The sequence below is a fragment of the Myripristis murdjan genome, chromosome 13 (genome assembly GCF_902150065.1).
Source record: "Myripristis murdjan chromosome 13, fMyrMur1.1, whole genome shotgun sequence".
NCBI lineage: Eukaryota > Metazoa > Chordata > Actinopteri > Holocentriformes > Holocentridae > Myripristis > Myripristis murdjan.
In genome coordinates, this window is record NC_043992.1 from 8,893,210 (window position 1) to 8,913,795 (window position 20,586).

Here is a 20,586-nt window from a genome sequence, read left to right on the forward strand (position 1 = left end):
ATAATTTAATTTATGCATTTATGACAGTGCTAACAGCCTGCTGGGTAAACAGGGCAATGTAACATGACTCAGTGATGATGGGATTTCAAAAATCTGAACTGACCTAAAACCTCATTTTAAAGCCAAGTCTCAGTTAAATACTGAGTCCCCTTCACTGACTGGGTCGATCAAGACATTTTGACAAATAAAGGCTGATCTCAGTCAAATTGACACACCCAGTTTTCCCCTCAACATGCTGACATTAATCTCAGATTAAATGTTAAGGGTTTTATTTATTTATTTTTTAAACATTTATTTAGTCTGTACAATGTTGTTACCAAGAGGAAAAAGTACAACATCAGGAAAAAATAATAAAAAGAAGAGGGAAATGCAGAGAGACAAAAATAAAAATAAATAAAATGATATACAAAAAATACTCTCCCGCCCCCCTCCCCTGGAATGGTACAAAGATCATCATTATTCATTCCTCATTCAAATCTTATTTTTATACATACACACACACACACACACACACACGTCCACATACATATCCATAGGCAGATACAGACATATACATATACACATGGGAGTGCGAAAACACAGTAGCAGTTCATTAACAGTCAACTACGGGGATTTACTGAAGATAAAAAGAGCAGAGACGAACCTCAAATTTTTATTAAACGACATTGCACAATATGTTTTCCGATCAGAATTCATTCAGCCGGTGCGTTTGCGAGAAGGGTTTTATTTTGAAGGTCGCGCCGGAAATGCGGCTGTGTGTTAAGGCTGCCTTGACCGCGGTGTGCAGCGTAACCCACTGGTTGGACTTCCATGGCAGAGCCGCTGCTATGATCACATCAGAGGGGACAGTCTCCTCCTGGCTCCCATTACCATGAGAGAGGCCAGCGGCTCTGAGCTCAGCCGTGCTCCTGCTCCACTCCTCGGCTCGCTGTGGATTTTTATCTGCCCCGTTGCACCTCCGGCTCATCTGTCAGTAAGTAAACCCCAACATGACTCCATTGTTTTCCAGCCTGGACGGACGTGTGTGGAAAATATCCCAGCCTGACTTGATTTGGCTGGGGGGGGTTTAAGCCTGGAAACTCCTCTTTGTAAACAGCGACACGGCGACGGGGGAAAGTGCGGCAGTGTGCACATTTTTACCCTCAATTTAGCTTGAAATAGGTCACATTTTTTTCCTTGAACCTCGAAGATGTTTCCATGTTTTCCGTTTAAATGCAGCTATTTGGAATCAGTGACCGAGGCCCGCTGCTTGACAATTCGCTGTCTGGAGAACCTTGTTTGTCTTTATCTGGGAATATATTCCCATATTAACCTAACATTAGTTAGCATAAACCGGACAAAGCTTGTTTGACGAAAGGTCGCGGCTACCGCACCGTAAAATTCGGGTTGAACGGGGTTTGAATGGCATTTAATTCAGTTTTAAATCAATATTTTGACACTTCACAGCCAGTAGCTTAGGAGTAGCCGTACTAGCTAGTTAGCAGCGACCTAGCCCCAGTGCGTGCCGTCTCCCCATGCCAGACTCCATTGAAAATGCGACACTGAAGTGTGACCTCGCAAATTTACACACCTGGTAGAACTAAAAACATTGCCTAGATATAATGTGAAAGGTTAGGGTCCATTCTCATATTCGGCATACATCAGAACCACCAAGCAGTACGTTTTGTTGATAAAATGTCATGTTTTCGAGTTCCCTCTGCCAACGACACAACGCTGTGGTTGATGGTAACTTAGTAAAGTACCTTAGTCTATCCCTGAGCTTGCAATCAAGTAAGCTTGTTTGTTTCGATTGCTTGTGTTGAATTTACCAGAAAACCACAGTGATAGCCCACAGCTCTTACATCATGTCATTTGCGGACAGGTCATTGATCATGAAACTGTCAGATTTTTTTTTAAATGGACTCTGTGGAAGAGATCAGGACCTAACAACACGACTGTGTAAAAGCTAGCGGTTGGTGCCGACCTGCCCGACAGCAGTAAATAGCTAAAGTACACAGTCATGTTGGAAGCTGAAAGTCGACTGTGACCGTGACCTCCCCTCGATTAGTACATGTTTGTTTTTCTGTGTATGTTGTGCTGTTGTTGACTTTGCTGCTTGAAGCTTTTGCACCCTTTGGCCTGTAGGTGGCGCTGTGCTGAGCCGTTTAGTTTCATGTTGTGGATAGAGTGTGGATACCTGCCTCGACCCGTCATGTGTCGCAGACAAAAAATTGGGAATTATGTTCAGGTTTGGGTCATGTCGCGTTATTTTAGTGAAACTAGTGAGAATAAAAAATTGACCTACATAACAGCTAGGGGGATGTCTGTTCTGGGCAACTTCCTGTATAGTGCTGGAGTTTACATGAAGGCGCTGAACGCAACACGTAGGCTAATTCAGGTGGTAATTGTAACCTAATGATGGAGGACAAGCAAATCTCAGGCTCGGGTTCAGTTTGGATGAAAATATGTGGTTCTGTCTGCTCTCTAGTTGTGGGTACTGGACATCAGTCACTGGCTTTCCACTGTCGCACCAAACACAGACATGCTAGTGCGTACCAAGGGCAGTTGCATTTCCATTGTCACTTCAGGCTTTGACGGCTCCTCAACAAGTAGCAGTCCTGGTCAAATGAAGACATTAGGGCTCTGCTCACTATCTGGACAGAGGAGAATGCCCAGCATCAAATCGACGGTGTTTGCCGAAATGAGGGCGTATATATATCCAACACACAACAGGACAAGTCTGCCAAAACTGAAGAAACTGAGGTGTCAGTACAAGGCAGTTAAAGCACACAATGCACAAAGTGGCGACCAAAGGAAAAAAAATACTGTGGTACGTAGCTCTGCAGGAGTTAGGCCTAGTTGCTGCCGGGTGTGCAGACTTTAAGCTCTCGTTTCCTACTTCACACTCACATGCATTGACAGTATGGGACCGCAGGGCAATCGGAACAGTGGGAACATGAATGGTTTTTGTTCTGGCAGCTTGAGGCCAGCTAAAATAGTTGAAAAAGTTCAGAAAATTGCCTTCCTTTATTGTAATGCAGCCTTTAAAACCAGGAAAAGACAACACTTATGCCATATTGTGATATTACAATGTCAGAATCCCAGACAATATCAGGGCTCATATCTCAGTATTGATATAATATAGACCTACCCAGCGGTGTCCTCTGTGCTGTGGTGGCCCAATCAGGTTGATAGTAACTCTACCTGCACCCCAACCCAGTGTCAAAATTCATCATTTCCCTAAATTTTGTCCAAAATAGGCCAGCCGAGGCTCAGCAATTGAGTGTGAATAACAGGCAAAGCCTAATCCATAGTTTTCTCTTACATCATAATATTTTTTGTAACAGCAGTAACTCAAGAGCAGCAAGGTTAGAATGTTTTTTACAAGACGAGATAAAAAATGTAGAGCTACTAATGACATAACTGCAGAATAAAAAGTTTAATGGCACAAAAACACACGTCATGACAAATAAATTAAAAGCAATACAGTTACTTTAAAGCAATCCCAGAGCAGCAAAAACAGGTCTTATCTGGGGATCTCTGGCTGTGTGTTGGCTCATATGGCATCAAAAGCTCAGCAACATAAGCAAAAAACAAGTCCATTGTGCTTTAAAAAGTGATTAATAACGATTAAAATCAATCCTAAATTTTACAGGGAGCCGATGGAGTGAAACTAAAACAGGAGTGTTCTTGATTTTGGTGTCTTTGGTCCTTGGGAGTCATTAAGATGTGTTTTTTAGCAGGACTTTGCTGAGATCAAAGCATTTATGATAGTGTCCAGTTCTTTGCAAATAAATATGTTCCAATTTTTGCAAGTCGTTTATGTCAGAGGAAGGAAGACAGCATAACTTGCCCAGACTTTGGTTTCTGTCAAAATTTACAACAGGATTTTTATAACCTGTGCAATTGTAACTGCACAATGTAGCATGTTTGGCATTGCGTTATATAAATGTGTAGATATGTCAGGATTTAATGACAAAAAGATTTGAGACATCTTGTTTTGAAAGTCTTGACAGCAGGCATTGAATGTCGATTTTATTTTAGTGAGACTGACAGATGGATACAGCTGTGTATCATCTGCATCGAATCTGATATGTTTGAGAAAACATCCCCAAGGAACTCCACAACACACAATGATCTGACTTCAACACTTCAAGTCCCATCTTTTAAACTGGAATAAAACTAGAGAACTGGTGCCAGAGATGCCAGCGCAGTATTTAAGACAATCAAGAAAACTAAAATTTTTAGTGGTATAAATTAGAGTACTGACCTGACCTCTAGCCGGCGATTCCCTTGCGTCAGCAGCTAAAACCAAATTGTTAATCACTTCCAGCAGTGCAGTCTCAATATTGTGATTATCAGTGATTCATAATTTCATTATATTCATTTTTGTCCACAGACAAAACAATGAGTTGTAAGTCAGGACATCTCTGTAGCAACACAATACTTTCAAACTTTTCAAAAAATTTGCAGTTTCAGTTTCAAAATATTGCAATGAATTTTTCAGCTTTATAAGGTAAATAGCTGTAATGTACCAGTCCTTGGTGGGTGAGAAAAAGTAAATTTCTGACACCAGTAAGAGACATTTCAGTAAGGCATCCATGCTTGGCTGTGCTGCTCATTATGAGATGTATTAAATCAGCATAAGTCTGATTCTATTGCTGTAGCCTGTGTGTGTACTAATGATGAAGGCGACATGAGGACTCCTGACCGACACTTGCCCCTGCCAGGTGGTGCCACTCCCTCCTTCCTCCTTCTGCAGGTTTTCCAGCTTGCATATGGCTGCTGACCTGCTGCTTGCACCCCCCGCCCCTCCCCCCTCTTTCAGGGTATGCTGGGAAAAGGCAGACGGCCAGAGTGAGGCCCATCTGGACACTCCCTATCACCGCCAATCACCAGTGCAACCCTCTCCCCTGTCCCAGAAGTCTCTTGTGTGTATTTATCCAAGACTGAATAGGGATATTGGTCAGCGGCAGATCTTTGTTTTCATGCTGCCTCTGCATCGTCTATAGGGCTTTGGCCACTACACGCTGTGCATCAATCACCCCTTTCAATCAAGCTCTGTAACCATGGTAGGAAGGTGCCCTAAGGGAGGCTAGTCATTGAAATTCTAGATTGCTGTAGCTTAAACACAAGTCCAAAATTTAATTCTGGATTGACAGCTGTTTTTTTTTTTTTTTTTTTTTTTTTTAATTCTCAGCTATTAATGGAGTATCAGCCATGTGGTCCACCTAAACCACATACTGCTCTTTGTTAAAGCACCAGAAAGAGTAGCTGGGATTTTGAACAGTTTTCTTTGATGTGTGAAATGAGATCTGTGAATTGTGTGTATTTAAAAGGATAATCCAACCGTTTTGGAAAAAAAAAAGATGACATTTCACTACCCCTGTTATGTGTTATCTTCCTGTTACTGAGTGCTGGATACTGGCTGGATGCTCCTAATGCTCACTGTTAGCCTCCTGCCATTGAGGTGGACTTCCCCCTCAGCCAGTATTCTTAAAAATAACTGCCTTAATCCACTCAAATTGTTAAATACGCAAAGTTTGAGTTTGTTGAGTATCCAGTATCCAGCACTGAGTAACAATGAGAGGAAGATAGCACCACTACTGTCGTGCGTAACAGTGAGGGGGGGAAGGGAAAACGAATTTTTCAGAATGGGTGACGTATCCCTTTAATGTGTGGACTTGGTTTTGATTCTGCAGCGCTCACCAGTCTATTCCCTCCATGCAGCAGATGGCTCAGCAGGGCCTGCTCCAGTCATATCATTATTAGTTTTCTAGCATGTGTTCAGACGGACGCAGCAGAATGACACTTTATGTTTAACTCTGGAGACGGTGAAGCGCCCCCTGCCCCACCCAGCCCATTTCTCTCTCTCTCTTGCTCTCACTTTCTTTTCCCTTCCTTGTTTCTCTGCCTCTTCTCAAAACCAGGTCAGTGCAGGAAGATTGTTAGGGCCCTATGATTTCCACGATGCAGAAAACACGGACACGGAGTCGTGGAATTTGATGAGGAAACGGAATCAACTTTAAATCTTGAAATATCACAGCGCCTAAGCTGAATGAACAGAAAGAAAATTGTGTGGCTGTACTGTGTTTTGGTGTTTGGTCATTTACATGTACGCTGCTGCAGCTTCTTTCATCCGGCTGCTGTCTTTCTTGACTTTCACCAGCAGTCTTTCTTGAGGGACCTTGCGGGAATGATGTCCACATTCGCCATCGTTTAATTGCCCTCGGCCTCAAGCTTTGAGAAAAAAAACGATTGGTGTTTCTACTGTCGTGCCGATCACCCCGCAGTCTCGTCCCGTCCATGCAGCAAATGGGAAGTAGGAAGCGAGTGGTTAAAGTCTGAACACCCAGCACCGACTAACTCCTGCAGAACTACGTGCCATGGGGTTTTTTCCTTTTGGACGCCACTTTGCGTCGTGTGCTTTAACTGCCTTGTACTGAGCCTCAGATAGTCCTCTGTCCAGATAGTGAGCAGAGCCCTAATGCCCTTGTCAGACCAGGACTGCTGCTTGTTCTCCATTTTTCTTTTCTGTTATATTTCTACTACAAAAGCGAGCTGCTACACTGACAGCTGCACCGTCTCCCCACTTATGACCCTTAACTCCACCTTGGGTAGCCCTGTCTCGCTCCATAGGTATTTGGTGGGCCATTAACACCTGGAAACTGGCCCCGACAGCCCCACTGAGGAACCATCAAAGACCGGAAGTGAGAATGGAAAAGCAACTAGCCATGGCGTTTGGCGCAACAGTGGAATGCCAGCTATTGAGGGCAGGGCTCAGCCCCTCTTCCACACACACACACACACACACACGGAGAGAGACAGCATTCTAGCAAGAAGAGCTCATCACTTCAACTTCATCACTTTCCTTGATTAACAAAAATAGTGCAATGTTGTGTTACAAGTTCATTGATATTCCTTAAATTTTGGATGTTTTCTCCTTGAATTGTTGAAAATGTTCTGATGACAAAATGGGCTTTAATCTAAAAAAATACACAGAATTCAGAAAAATTAAAATGGGAAACAGAGAATTTGGGCAAAAGTAAACTGGAATCTGGAAAAAATGAAAACTAATTTCATAGGGCTGTGGATTATGTGTTGTCAGCATAAGTTTTCTTTTAAATTATTTCTCTTATTGGTAACAAATGACTACTGTAATTGCTTGGGGTCAGCCTGCAGAATATTTCAGTGCTGTTAGTGTGTCCGTTTTCAGCACTAAGCCAGGGGTTACATGCTGCTTTAGCCCTGAACTAACTTCTGTTTCAGCTTTGGACTAATGAACTTTCCACACAGACGAGCTGCAGAGTGCAGTGACCCCTGAGTCAAGGCTAGCTGACCCTCCTCTGGAGCAGAGCCAGTCTCGGAAAGTTAAAAGTTGGTGTAAAATATAGAAATATGTGTGAGGCGCAACATAATTCAATCAGCAAGAAAGCATTTTGAATGGTTGGTGTTAATCGCCGGCTTGCGTTCGTCTAGTTAACCATCCTGGAGTTTGAAACACTCGCTGTGGGTGTAGAGAGGTGGGACAGGCCAGCCAGTCAGGAGCCTGTTTGATACACACATTGTTTTGCTCTGATTTGATTGGCCGACAGCCAGAGTTCAGTGCATGGTGGCAGGCAGGGACAAAGTTTGAGAACAGGCAAAGACTATATATAACCGAGACATTCAAGTGTTATTGTCTCAAAAAGGTAGCGTCCCATGTGGCAGGTGACCCTCATTTTAAAGGCATTTGAGGCCTGGAAGGTGGAACTTGCAGATCTTTACTGTACCTGATGTCTGCCTGGGAAAGCACGCCTCCAGTTTTTTTTAAGGATAAGTTTATCACAACTGATTTGCAGCAGGAAATCCAACACCCAAGTACTTAAAGGCCCTATGAAATGACCTCACATGACCCCCACTCCCTGTAAAACAGTATCTTAAGTGGTGACATCATCTTGCACTATTGGGTGTAAATTAAGATTTCAACCAATAACATCCTCTCTCTTCCACCTCATCTCTTCAAATAAAACTGTGTTTCTCCCAAACTGAAGTCCTATTGGTTTGCACTTGTGAATGAGCCTTCCCTGCACCATGTCCTGCCCAAAAATCCTCTTTCAACAGGAAATTCATCAAATCAAGAAAGTAAGAGTCCATTTCACTGGGTCTTAAACATTATACACATCCATGCTGATTGCTGCTGCTGTCAGATGCTGTTGTTGCTTGTTTTTACTTCATTACTCTGAAGGTCTCTCTCTGTCGAGGCAAAGGCAAGCACAATACAAACTTTGAGGTGGCGTCTCCATGGACCAGCTCAAGTTATCGTATTCAGATTAATGTAATAAGGTGGTGCAGTAAACCCACTCATTGCGGCAGATTTTGAGTTCATTTTGAGTTTTTTCATAGAAGATATTGCACAAGGAAAGTGTGGAAGAGAACCATCACTGATCTGGCCCTCATGTTGGATTTTTCAACCACATCAGCTGGAGGAAGAGCAGTAGTAAACAGCTTCACATTCACAAAACATTAGTTAGTGTGGATGTGAGGGCCCAAATAGTGCAATTCCCTCTGCTTTGCTGCTGCACACCACAGTCTGATTAACATATCACAGTCAAACAGGCAGCATTTTGGCTAGCAGGCAGCATAATGTACAGATGACTTTTTACAATTAGGCTAATGCGTTAGGATATTGCTGCTTCGGGTAATTGCCTCAGTTCTTAATGGTACATCTGGAAAGTCCTTGCCCATTTACTTAAAGCATGACTAAAAGCCTTCCTATCCTATCTACTGCGACCCGTCTGCGTATTTCCAAGTTTTCTCCACCGCCTGCTAAAAGCCCAGTCTCATGCTCGAGCCAGACATGACAGATTGTGTGTGTGATTAGTTAAAATATCTTGCAATCACAGGCTCTCGGCTCCCCTCCCTTGTCACTCCCGCCGTGCTGCTGCCAGCGTGTTGTGCTTGGCGCTAGAGGAAGCCTACATTATGAACAAGGTGTAAATCATGACACCTCAGTGAGTCGAATACTTGCCTTTTTATCAGGAACGCCTTTTCATCTGCTCCTGGTGACAGTGGCTGTTCATGGTAGTTACTACTTCTCCCTGTCTGACAATAGTACATTTTCGTTTCTGTGGTCCCATTTTATTATTGATTTTAGATTTGTGGTGTTGTGCTGAGTCTTTCTGACTCTGTTCTGTGAAATGGACTACATTTGGTTCTCATAAAGGTTTAATCATCCTAGAAAATTCTTGTTTTTTTCATATTAGTGTTAATTTTGGCAGCTGATTTGGATTAGTCTTTTAACTAAAATGCATATTAGTTTTAGTCACATTTTAGTCATCTGAATTATTATTATTTGTAGTCTAGTTTTAGTCAACGAAATCTATGGAAGTTTTAGTCTCATTTTTAGTCAAATGCATTTTTGTGATTTTTAAAGTGAAAGCAACAGTGACTTTTCATCAAGCACAGAGATGATTTTAGATGCACTTCAGTCTGAACTGTAGATCTGTTCTGTTTTTCTTGATTTGAGTGTTTGAATCACAGCGAGCTCTGTGTGGCTGTGTGGCTCTGGCTCCACCCACATTCAGCCAATTCAACCAATGACAGGGTGGCACACTGAACTTCAACCAGTGACAGGGCAGCACACTGCAAGGTTGTATTTTGAGTCTGACAGTCGACTAATAACATTTTTGTCCCATCTTGTTTTGTCAACAAAAACCAAACATATATGTCGTCATAGTTGCCATCATCTATGATCTGTTTTTAGCTTGTCTCGTCTCGTCTTCGTCATGGAAATAAAGATTGTTGACGAACATTTTCCTCATCATCTTGATGGAATTAACACTGTTTCATATCTGCTGTCTGGATTTAATTTCATTTAGGCAGTAAAAAAAGTAAATATGGGTGAGATTCTTTCTCTAATGTAATCAAGGCCGTAGTGTTCAGTTTGATGCCAAATACTTTTGCAAAGGGATCTACAGTGAGGGAGTTTCAGTCAAAACTCCTGGTCTCTGTTTTGCTTTTGTTGAGGAAGTCGGCCTTCCTGTTATGTGACCTCCTCATTCCTGGTTCCTGTTCTGTGATTTAGAGCCTCCCATATGGCGCAAATCAATGGATCGTAGGCCTAATTGTTTCCTTTGGGGATTATCAGATTTCATTCTTGAGAAGGGATTCCATTCATCATCTGCTTCCCTGATATGCAGCTCAGTGTTATGAAAAGATAGTGGCCTAATAATGGTTGTTGGTTTGCCCACATAGAGTACACTAAACAATAAGCCTAAGTGGAAGCTCATTAAAATCTGATTGATTGAGGGCATGCACTTCAAACCATTCCAGTTAAAGGAGTAGTTCCCTGTCTGACTCCCTCCCCTGTTGTCGGTCATCAGTCTATGATACTCGCTGCGTTCCAGAAGATAATTTGTGCCCACATTTCTTTATTCTTCCCCGTCTACACTATAACAAATCATAGCAGAGTTCAACATGGTTAAGCTTAGTGTTAAAGGGAAAGTTCACCCATTATGAAAAATTAAAAAAAAAAAAACAACATTTTTTCTGCCATTGCAGACTGTAAAAAAAAAATGCTGCTACTCATCATAAAATGTTGTTTATTTAATAACTTGAGTGATGGTGGTTATTTTGGTCATTATTTTTAAGAATGTTAGCTGGGGGGAAATCCACCAGTGGCAGGAGGCTAACAGTTAGCATTTGGAGCATCTAGCCAGTATCCAGCACTCAGTGACAATGAGAGGAAGATAGCATCACTGCTGTTTTACAGAACTGCTGGGAAGGGGGAAGTGAAATAATATCAAATTTTTCAGAATGGGCGAACTATCCCTTTAATGTTTGGGCGAGGGTTTATATAGACTGCTTTAGCAAATGGACAACAGACCAATGAATTCTCTGAGCAGTTGTAGCACTTTTGGGTGCATCTTGCCCAGAACCTCAGTAGGATTGTTAATAAAACTGTTTCCCAGAATGTATTTTGAAACCCCCAGAGATGGAGAGGGAACGTGTTGCTTCAGTCAATACAGTTAGAAAGCCAACTAGTCTGTGAATCTATAAATCTGTCAATAAATCATTCAAGACATTTGTTTATATTGCACTTTTCATACAAACAAATGGCACCCCACCTACACATACACAAACACCCACAAAATTACTACTACTACTGCTAGCAGTAAACGACCTTGTAATTAATAAAACACTAAATAAAAAAACAAAGCTCAATAAAAACAGAAGCTGAGGAAGCGCTATCATGAATCTCATTAATTTGCAATAAGGAAACACCAGAGGCAGGATCATATGGCGGGCGGAAAAAGCCAAAACTAAATAAATAAATACATAAATAATGAATAATATAAATAGCAATTGGCATTTGCCTCCATCTGTTCAGCTACAGTTAACATATCTGCCATTTTAGCATGCAAAATGCTGCGGGTGCTGCCATCTTGAATTAGGCAAAAGCAGCAGATTCAGTTTAAACGACCAATCACAGGGCAGAGTCCGCCCCTGGACTTTTGATGGATGAGGTTCACACAATATATTTTTGCTTCAATTTAAGGAAATACAATTGTGTTAACGTATAAATGAAAAACTAAATACATGAATGTAATTATATATTTAATGTTTAATTATTTCATTTATTTGTCGTGACAATTAAGCATTTTATTTCATAATTAGTTATTTAATCACTTATTTAAGCATTCAGTTATATAATTATGTGTGTATTTACTTATTTATTTATGGCCCTTTCCATCCTTCATAGGATTAAGACAAATAAGAAATGGATAGAAACACAAAATAGCAAAATAATTTCGTAATAAGAAGAGTAAGGTGTGAAAAGAGAGAAAGTAAGTAAATAAATAAATAAAAACTCCAAACGGTAGTTTAAAAATGCACGAAAAACACGTCTCGTCTGGTGATTGCACTGCATGCTGGTCTATTGAGGCTACATGGGTGGAGAAATTAGTCTCTGTGCATCTTCAGTACCAGATTTCTCTTGGTGTAATTTGTTGAATGAAGGTGCAAAATGATGAATCTGATAAGAAGCCCTGGCTCCTTCATTATGGGTCACTGATACCAAAACCTGAAGTTTACAGTTTTGGATCACTGAAAAATGTTACAGGCACCAGAAACATCACAGTGTGCCTGGCCTTCATGTAATGTATGTTTTACCTCTGTTTTACAATGGTGGGATTGTTGGATAAAGATGCTGATCTGCTCCAGCAAAGTTGAAATGTGAAATGGTATCTTTTTAAGATGGCTTCTTGTTGCCTGTGCCATCTGTCAAAACAAGATGGGAAGAAGGGAGGCCTTTTTTCCAGAGGGGCAGAGTGTTGTCCTCCCATCCCATGAAGGGATTCCCATGAGAAATCATGACGAGGGCCGGGCCTGACACTGCCGGGAAACTGTGACAGCAGACGAGCAAGAGCTTATGTGGAAACAAATGAGGACCAGCTTGATGTTACACTTTCTGCATTCAATATGTTGACTTGTTTATGGACTTTATGGACTATAAAATAAAAAAAGTGACAATAACTGCATTGTTTCCCGCAGAGTGACACACTGAAGAAATACATTAGCCTATTTTTTATATTTCTTATTTCACTGTCTTAATCCTAGTTAATCCTCCACCTTAATTTAGTGTTTTTACTCTGCTTGCTTTTGCCTTGCTTTACCTTGGGGTTGATGTGAAGCTAATGGCACCAATCGGTTTAATTATGTTTGGGTTGCCTTTAGTCTACCTGGATGGTTTGAAAAACACCAAACTGATTCCTGTTGTGTTATAATGTTGTGGTGAGAGACGCTGCAGGCTGTGTGGTCGGGTCTGGAGAAGTGTCAGCATGTCATAATGCTGCTATATCATTGATATCATGATATGACACTTTTTTCATGTACAAATTTATACCGGTATTATCATGAACAATATGATCTGGCGCAGCCCTAATGGGAGGATATTTATCAATAATGCAATGTCTCTATTCCTTGTGCCATCATCCAGGGTGAGTCTGAACTCCTGTGCAAATGAGCACCTTAGCAGACAGATGATTCAGTTAGATTTTTAGAAACCACAATTCCACTAATTGACATTGAATTGATACGCAAGGATTAAATAAAATGTTTTCTCTTTTGAAATGTAAAATAACATCTGACAACTTAGTCAGCTTCACAGAATAATCTCTTCACTTCTTGTTTTCTGTCTTTATACATTTTGGAAGTTCACTTTTCAGTAAAGAAGTGGTAGCCAGGTAGCAGGTAGCTAGAAATCAATGTCATGATAGCTTTTTGTTCTTGTGGTGTTTCTGAGGGTTTGTTTAAAAACGTGAACAGAACAGCAGGAGCCTTCGCTGCAGCCACAGAAGCAGAAATAGACGTTTCACTGCTGGTGGAGATTCAGCGCCTTAAAACATGCCTGGATGGATTTGTTGTCTTTCCAAAGTACTCGATTTCTGTTTTACAAATCCTAAACACTGCACAAATGTTTGTCTGTGTTGCTAAGTCTCTTGCAGAAGGCAAAATTTTCACAGACTTTGGATTCTAGGTTTGGCACAGCAGGAAATAACTGTGTCTGTGTCAGCCATACTGCTGTGCTGTGTTGAGGCTGGCGCCTGGTGAACAGGAGTGGCATCTGTGCAGCAACTTGTACTTTGTAGTATTCCCCCTGTGTGAGTTTGGTATGTTTAGAATCGAGAATAAATCAGTTCAAAGCATGTTATCTTGATTCAGGCCCACAGTCCCAATGAAATGACCTCACATGACCTCTACTTCCTGTGACATGGAGCATCTTAAATAGTGATATCATACTGCACTAAAATTTTTATACTATAAAACCTTCACAAATCTTTAAACATCCGCTCTCGTCCACTTATCCCTTCAAATTAAATTGTGTTTCTCTCCCAAACTGATGGAAACACAGCCTTCTTTACCCAGTTTGACTCGGTGAAGTCCACTTCACTGCTGTGTGTGTGGCTTTGCTACCACTGTACTGTCACTTGTATGGTATTATCCCATTAAAGGGATAGTTCACCCACTCTGAAACAATCTGATATTACTTCAGTTACCTCCCAGCTGTTCTGTAGGACAGTAGTGGCTATCCTCCTCTAAAGGCTGAATTATGCTTCAGCGTTGGAAGAGCGTACGGGGGTTGTGCGAAGCACGCATTTCCTACGCAGCGCGTGTGTGTCCAACATACCTCTGCAAACACACAGAGCAATTCTCCTCCCACCAACGTAGACCCTGTGACGTATGGTCGCTGCTCTTCTGTGGCGAGTGGACGAGTCGTATAGGTGCGGGCACTCTCCAAAGTTTTCAAACACAACCGACGAGTCAAGACACAACAGTTTAAAAAAAAAAAAAAAAAAAAAAAACGGCGCTGATGGCACAACAACAGGAATGTGATGCCGGTTGCAACGAAATGCCGGAAATAGTGTACTTCGACGGACCAATCACAGCTCTTGTGGGGCTGCGGAGGGTCCGCGTAGTTACAATTTTTGGGAGGCGCGCGGCAAGGCTCTGCGACGGTCGCACAACCCCCGTAAGCTTCGCACAACCTCCGTACGCTCTTCCTACGCGGAAGCATAATTCAGCCTTTACTGTTACTGAGTGCTGGATACTGGCTGGATGCTCCAAATGCTAACTGTTAGCCTCCTGCCATTGAGGTGGACTTCCCCCAGCTAATATTCTTAAAAATAACCGTATCAAAGTTTTCCAAATGGGCGAACTATCCCTTTAAGCACATGCACACATTATTAAACAGCACACTACATCTGACCCCCACACTTCAAGCCGTTCGCTGTGAACATCAGGAAACCAGAAAGGTGGTGGATTATGATTTTAATTTATTATTCGGCTGCACTCTTTTAGCTAGACTGTTAAATGACGCCATACACACAAATGGGTGAAGCAGAGTCTGCCTTGTTAATCTGCATAAAGATTTCATCAAAACTGCTCACTTATTATTTCATACAACAGTTAGTTTTATGAGCAGTTGGGATATTAAGCCTTCACTTCAAAATGGTGTTTTAAGAGCATGCAACATCTGGCTGTCCTGCCTGGCCTGCAGCCAAGGATATGATCCCTTTTTTTAATTCACATCATGTGCAGCTGCAGGATCTGAGGGCTGCCTCTTCATGTGCCTGTCTCCATCCATCTGTTCCCACATGTATGTGTGTATACGATGTGCCTTGCGCAGGGCATCCAGTGCTGTAACTGTGACTAGACCCGGCCACAGATAGGTTCAAAGAGCTTTTTAAATACCTAACAGAGCTCTGGCTCACATGCCCAGATGGCTCCTTATGTGCTGCTGTGGTACCCAACAACATGTTGTTCTTGTTCTCATTTGTGTTCAGCGAGTAGAGAAAGCGGGGGAAGAACTGAAGACCTTGGTTTGCCAGCCTCTTTAAAGGAATACTTAACCCAAAAATAGGAGAGGAAAAAGTGTCATTATCATGTGTTTCAACATGAAGCACTGGTGATGTTTATTTGGCAGCATAGTGCAGTTGGGCTGAATGGAGAGAGACTGAACTTCTGGGTAGAAAACCTCCTGTGGCACATGAATAGAAGTTCAATAGTGTGGAGCAAACAAGAGCGGAAAAAAAAAACTACAAGTAAAAATTGAGATGTAATTTCGCTTCAAGAGAAAATACTGAACTCTTGTTGAGTTGAGGGTGTTGGATCATGGTAAAGAGTGGAGAAAGGGTTGGATTTTTCTGATTTCCATTTGAGAAAAGCAAACCTGCTGTACCTTAAACTAGCAGTTAGCCCAACTGGTGTTGAGATGGTGTTCTTGTGTAGAGTTTGGCTCATCAACGGCGTTAGCTAAACAATTAAAACATCAAACAATTTTTCAGATGTTCATGCTTATCTGTATACATTTGAATGTTACAGTTGTGGATGACTAACCACATTATTTTGACCTCAGATCAAAATAATGCTGAATAATTTTTGGTCTCACAAGCCTCTGCAATTCAAATGAACCACAAGTTCTCTACCTGAAATTAACTGTTGTTGTTAGTGCCGTTTATCCTCAGTCTACAAAAAACAAAACATGACCGTAACATCTCATCTCAGTACAACTGTTGTGAAGCCAAACAATTGCACTGTGGGTCCTAAAGTCCAGCATGTACCTCTTTATCTCCTAGATTTTCTTCACTCGTTCTGTACTAAGCCAACTCTTGCAACAGGAGCAAAAAAATGTGGCCTTAAAATGCTGTTGGAAATACTGGAATGACAGTTGGAGTGTGCTGGGGCAACCCGAAAATGAGTGTCATTCTCGGTTAATGACTTCCATGTTGAAGAAAATTCAGTCATTCGTTTTTTTGTTTGAAATTTTTTGGTGTGAAAATACATCACGTTTTCAGAGTGAAAGCATTTTGAAATCAAACTGTTGTAAATTCACTCCATGCACCGGGAGATGTTTACACATACTTGCTGTATTTCCCCCCCTCAAAGGTAATGTCTGCTTGACATTTTATGCACACAGCAGGTTCTTCCGCTTCTTTTTCTAAAATGCCATCACACTTTACTCTGTTGGTTTTGTCCGTGTTCATCAGACGGTTGCATCGTGTGCAGTGGCAAACATGAAGAATAACAACAAAAACCAAACCTTTCCAATTCCTTCTCCATTGATGGCCAGTCCTAATCACGTGGTCCAAATTCAGGCCCATCATGGCACAAAGAGTTCAGGGTATTTGAATTTCCCATCTTTTTTTCCCCCACTTGTTTCTATTAGTACATAAAGGGGATTAACTGAAGGGACTGTTACTGTATGTTTGCTGGCAAGCAGGGACACGCTGATGCTCTGAATAATATGGTGCAGCAGAGGTCAAAGGTCAATTTAGGAGATTACTGTGTCACACCTGTGATGTTCTCAGATAGACTTAGTGGGCTTGGTTGTCATGGTGACAGACGAGCAGATGATGTATTGCAATTGGTGGAAACCTGGCGCTGCTCTGTATGTTTATTAGGCGACCAGGCACAGCAGTCCAGAGTTAAAGATGTAACAATATGACAGTTTGCAGAAAGGTTTTTGATTGTGGAGGTCATCATTCCATTTCAAATAAAATTCTCTTTAATCTTGTAATTATAAACAATGAAAACTGTATAAAATAGTGCAGCTGCACATATGCATTTTCCTAGGAAATTAGAAAAGTAAAAAAAAAAATAATACTGACAAACTTAAATGCTACACGTCTTCATGTGCTGCCACTGATAATTTTTCAGCTACTTTCAAAATTTTTAACCAACGCAACATGACAACATTTTCATGATGTTACAAGCATGTTATTTCAAATGCAGATTTCGCTTTGGGCCTGCTGATGGAAGGTGATGGAGTCAACAAATTTTACTGGTTTCATCTTCTAGCCAACATGAATGTTTTTTTTATTTATTCCTTATAAAATGCTAAATCTCTTCTGTATTATTTCTGTACAGGAATAGGCTATCTCAAAATTTGAGACAAAATGCCTGACTGTAAATGGTACCATATACACTTTGCTACATCATTCACCAAATGTATTCCTCATTTTTGTAAGAGACTGGAAGTACTTTGCGAAAAATATATTTTTTTTCCCAGCTCATACCTCGCCTCATACCTCTTCCCCTGCCCCATGCACTTTTCTAACCATAGCTTACACATTCTGCATTGCTGCATTGCCAGTAATTGTGCATGAACTCCTCTTTAGTGAGAACGAAAGCTTCAGTGGGAGTGTGCTGCTCCAAAATGAATGAAGTAGGTACAGATACAGACAAACATCATTTTGAATTTTGGTTTCATTTTCAGCACTCTTTTCTGCCCGCTGGTTTCCAAAATGGTGGAGCTTTTTTCTGCCGTAGCAGGTTTGAATAAAGGACTGTACAGTGGCAGTGCTACAGCAGAAAATAGCTAAGCCATTTTGAAAGCAAGGGGACTTAAAAACAGCCATGAAAATGAAACCAAAATAAATATGTGTTGTCGTGAATCCTTCAAAACAATTTTCCAGCATTGTATCGCTGCTCAAAATCGTGTTGTGTTCCCGTCTACATCTACTTCACTCGTTTTGGAGCCGCACAATCACAGTGAAGCTCCCGCTCTTCAAACAGGGAAGGAGTTAACATCAGGGCTGGGCGATATGACCACAAATCAGTGTCATGATGTTAAAGTTCTCCTCTGTGTTGCTTTAATGTTGTGACTGGACGAGGTGGAGTCACATGACCACACATGCGGTAGTACATTTTTAAGGGGACATTACATGAACGCACACAATGGGGAAAGTATACAGCAATTTTTAAAAAAAAATCGAAATTACCGACATGGGCAAGATTATGTCAGTTAGAGGTTAGGGATGTCGGTTTTGATTTAATTTTTGATTAATTGTCGTCAGACCTGCATGGTTGTATTGCACTGGCATATAGCAACAAATACTAGTAATACGGATAAGAATGCATGTCAGCTAGGACTGTCTTGTAGCTAGATTATCAATCGGCTCGTGTGCAGAGTGTGCAGTGAAAACAGAAATTACCAGCAAACACAGTTTTCTATGCACATCCGGAAACATGAGCTTTGTTCAACTCATTTCTGGCCCTTGTGTTCTATTCATGCTGTGCCTGACTAAGCAATTAGCTTAATTGAAGGCTCTCCGTGAAGACGAGTGGGCTACAGTTTTGCTGTGCTGCGTCTCCGTGCTGGCCGTGTTTGATTTGAGTTGCTGCCGGCAGCTGGGAAACAGGACTGTGCTCTGTTTCTGTCTCCTGTTGGGTTGAGGTGAAGCAACCAGCCAATCACAGCCTCATCTCAGATGTGAAACATAAGCTGTTGGATGGCTGAAGTGTGTGTGTTTTCTGTGTGTGTGTTTTCAGTCTTAACTGCTTTTGACTGTTTTCATGGGCTGCATTTCAGAGGCAGACGTCTGCATGCATACCAAAGTTAAGGTCAGCAGTGTTATCAGTTGGAACGCGTATCAGGCAAACACATCACTCTCAGTAAGCTGTAGACACTGGCATGCCAAAATCTTAATAGACATTAGGGCTGGGCAATTAATCAAACTTTATTTTCAATTCCAGATTTGGTTTCCGGTGATTATGAAACAAGATGGATCGAGACAAAACAATTATTGTGCCATATTCCGTTTCGCAATGACGCTCTTGTTTTATCTTGTGTGGTAAATCAAGCGCACCCCTTTCCTTTGCAGCAGTGCACTTTCACTTTCAAAGTCCTATCAATTCATGAAGTTTCAAAAGTCAGTGAGTAATCATGTTAAATAACTGTGATCTCAAAACTGACCAAAATAGTTGTGATTGTGTGTGTTTTGGCCATAATCGAGCAGCCATAGCAGGCATCTGCCATTATGCTACATTCAGGTCACATGGGAAAAAAGCGGAAGTATGGTGTAGGAGGTTTTATGTGACTCAGTGTCTGGTGGAAGAAGCTGTTTGTTTAAATGGACTGGTACATAAAGTGAACCCTGACTTTAGTAGCTACCACGTAATGAAATATGAATGGCTGCAATTTGGCGAGTTGAGCCAAACTTGTTTAGAGAAGTACAGTACAGAGCGGCCGCTGCTTCCCTGGTCATGTATTGATATGACTGGTCAAGAGAGAGAAAACAGCTCTGTTCTTTTTTTGCCTACACTGGTAAGCAAGCAACCCCCTCCCCTCCAAAACACACACGCACACACACACACACACACATACACACACAGAGGACAGAGAGTCCTGGATTCTGTGCTATATATAGCCTGGTTCTTAGGTGCAGATTAATATGATGTTGTTGGGAAGATGTCTTTGTGAGACCATGGCCAGAGCACAGCAACGCACGCACGCACTTTCAGTTCTGTGCCAGAACTGGGCTAAAAGCCTTTGAGTGTGTACTCGGTGCAATATTGAGTGTCATGCTCAAAGAAAATTGAAGGTGTGTTTTAGTGGGAGATTTGAAATCATCTGAAGTGGAACACATCCGAAAAATATGTGATGAACATTCAGCTGGATAGCTTTGCTTAGCATTGACCTTATGTTGTGATTCCAATGTTTTGTTTTGTTTTGTTTTTGGTAGTTTGAGGCAATTGATGTAAAATATCAAACAAATGTGACTTGTGACTGAAATTGTATCTTTGCCACACTAATGTTAGGCTAAAATGAAAAAAGTCTATATTTGCGTATTTGTGAACTAGGCTGACATAGGGAAGCTAACCTGTATTTTAGGGAAGTAAGCGGCTGGAAAAATGGGGCCAAATGAGAAGTCAGCAAGTTAGACCTCCTTGTTGTGTTGATAGGTCAGTAACAGTTTTTTTTTTTTTTTTTTTTTTTTTTTTTTTTTTCAAATGGTTTCAGCTTTGAACTACCAGCTAAATGACTACAGGGAAAGATTTGGATTGGTCTTTAAAAAGGATTTATTTCATTTCTAGGCTGTTTGGCTTTCCCTGGTGGAAACATTCAGAGATTCATGCATGTACATGGAATGTAAATGTCTTCAGGCCTGCGAGAGCAACATTCCTCCTGGTCAGAATTAGATTATTGGTCAGAGCTGCATCTGGAGCATGGCGCCTATAAAATGGAAAATGGGCCTCATCTGAGGCCTGTATATGAGGATTTTTTTAATCAGTGTTGCATCACAGCCTGACATCCTGTTTCCCGTTTGTCCAGTCAGAGCTGGA

At 41.4% G+C, this 20,586-nt stretch overlaps 1 protein-coding gene across 1 annotated transcript in view; it reads left to right on the top strand.

Annotated features, from left to right (window-relative positions):
• The first annotated feature begins 778 nt into the window (after positions 1-778).
• Positions 779-20,586, top strand: part of cuedc1b (CUE domain containing 1b) — a 37,295-nt gene continuing 17,487 nt past the window's right edge. The window contains exon 1 of the mRNA XM_030066773.1: positions 779-973. The gene's annotated coding sequence lies outside the window, so the exon portion shown is untranslated. The remainder of the gene's footprint in view (positions 974-20,586) is intronic.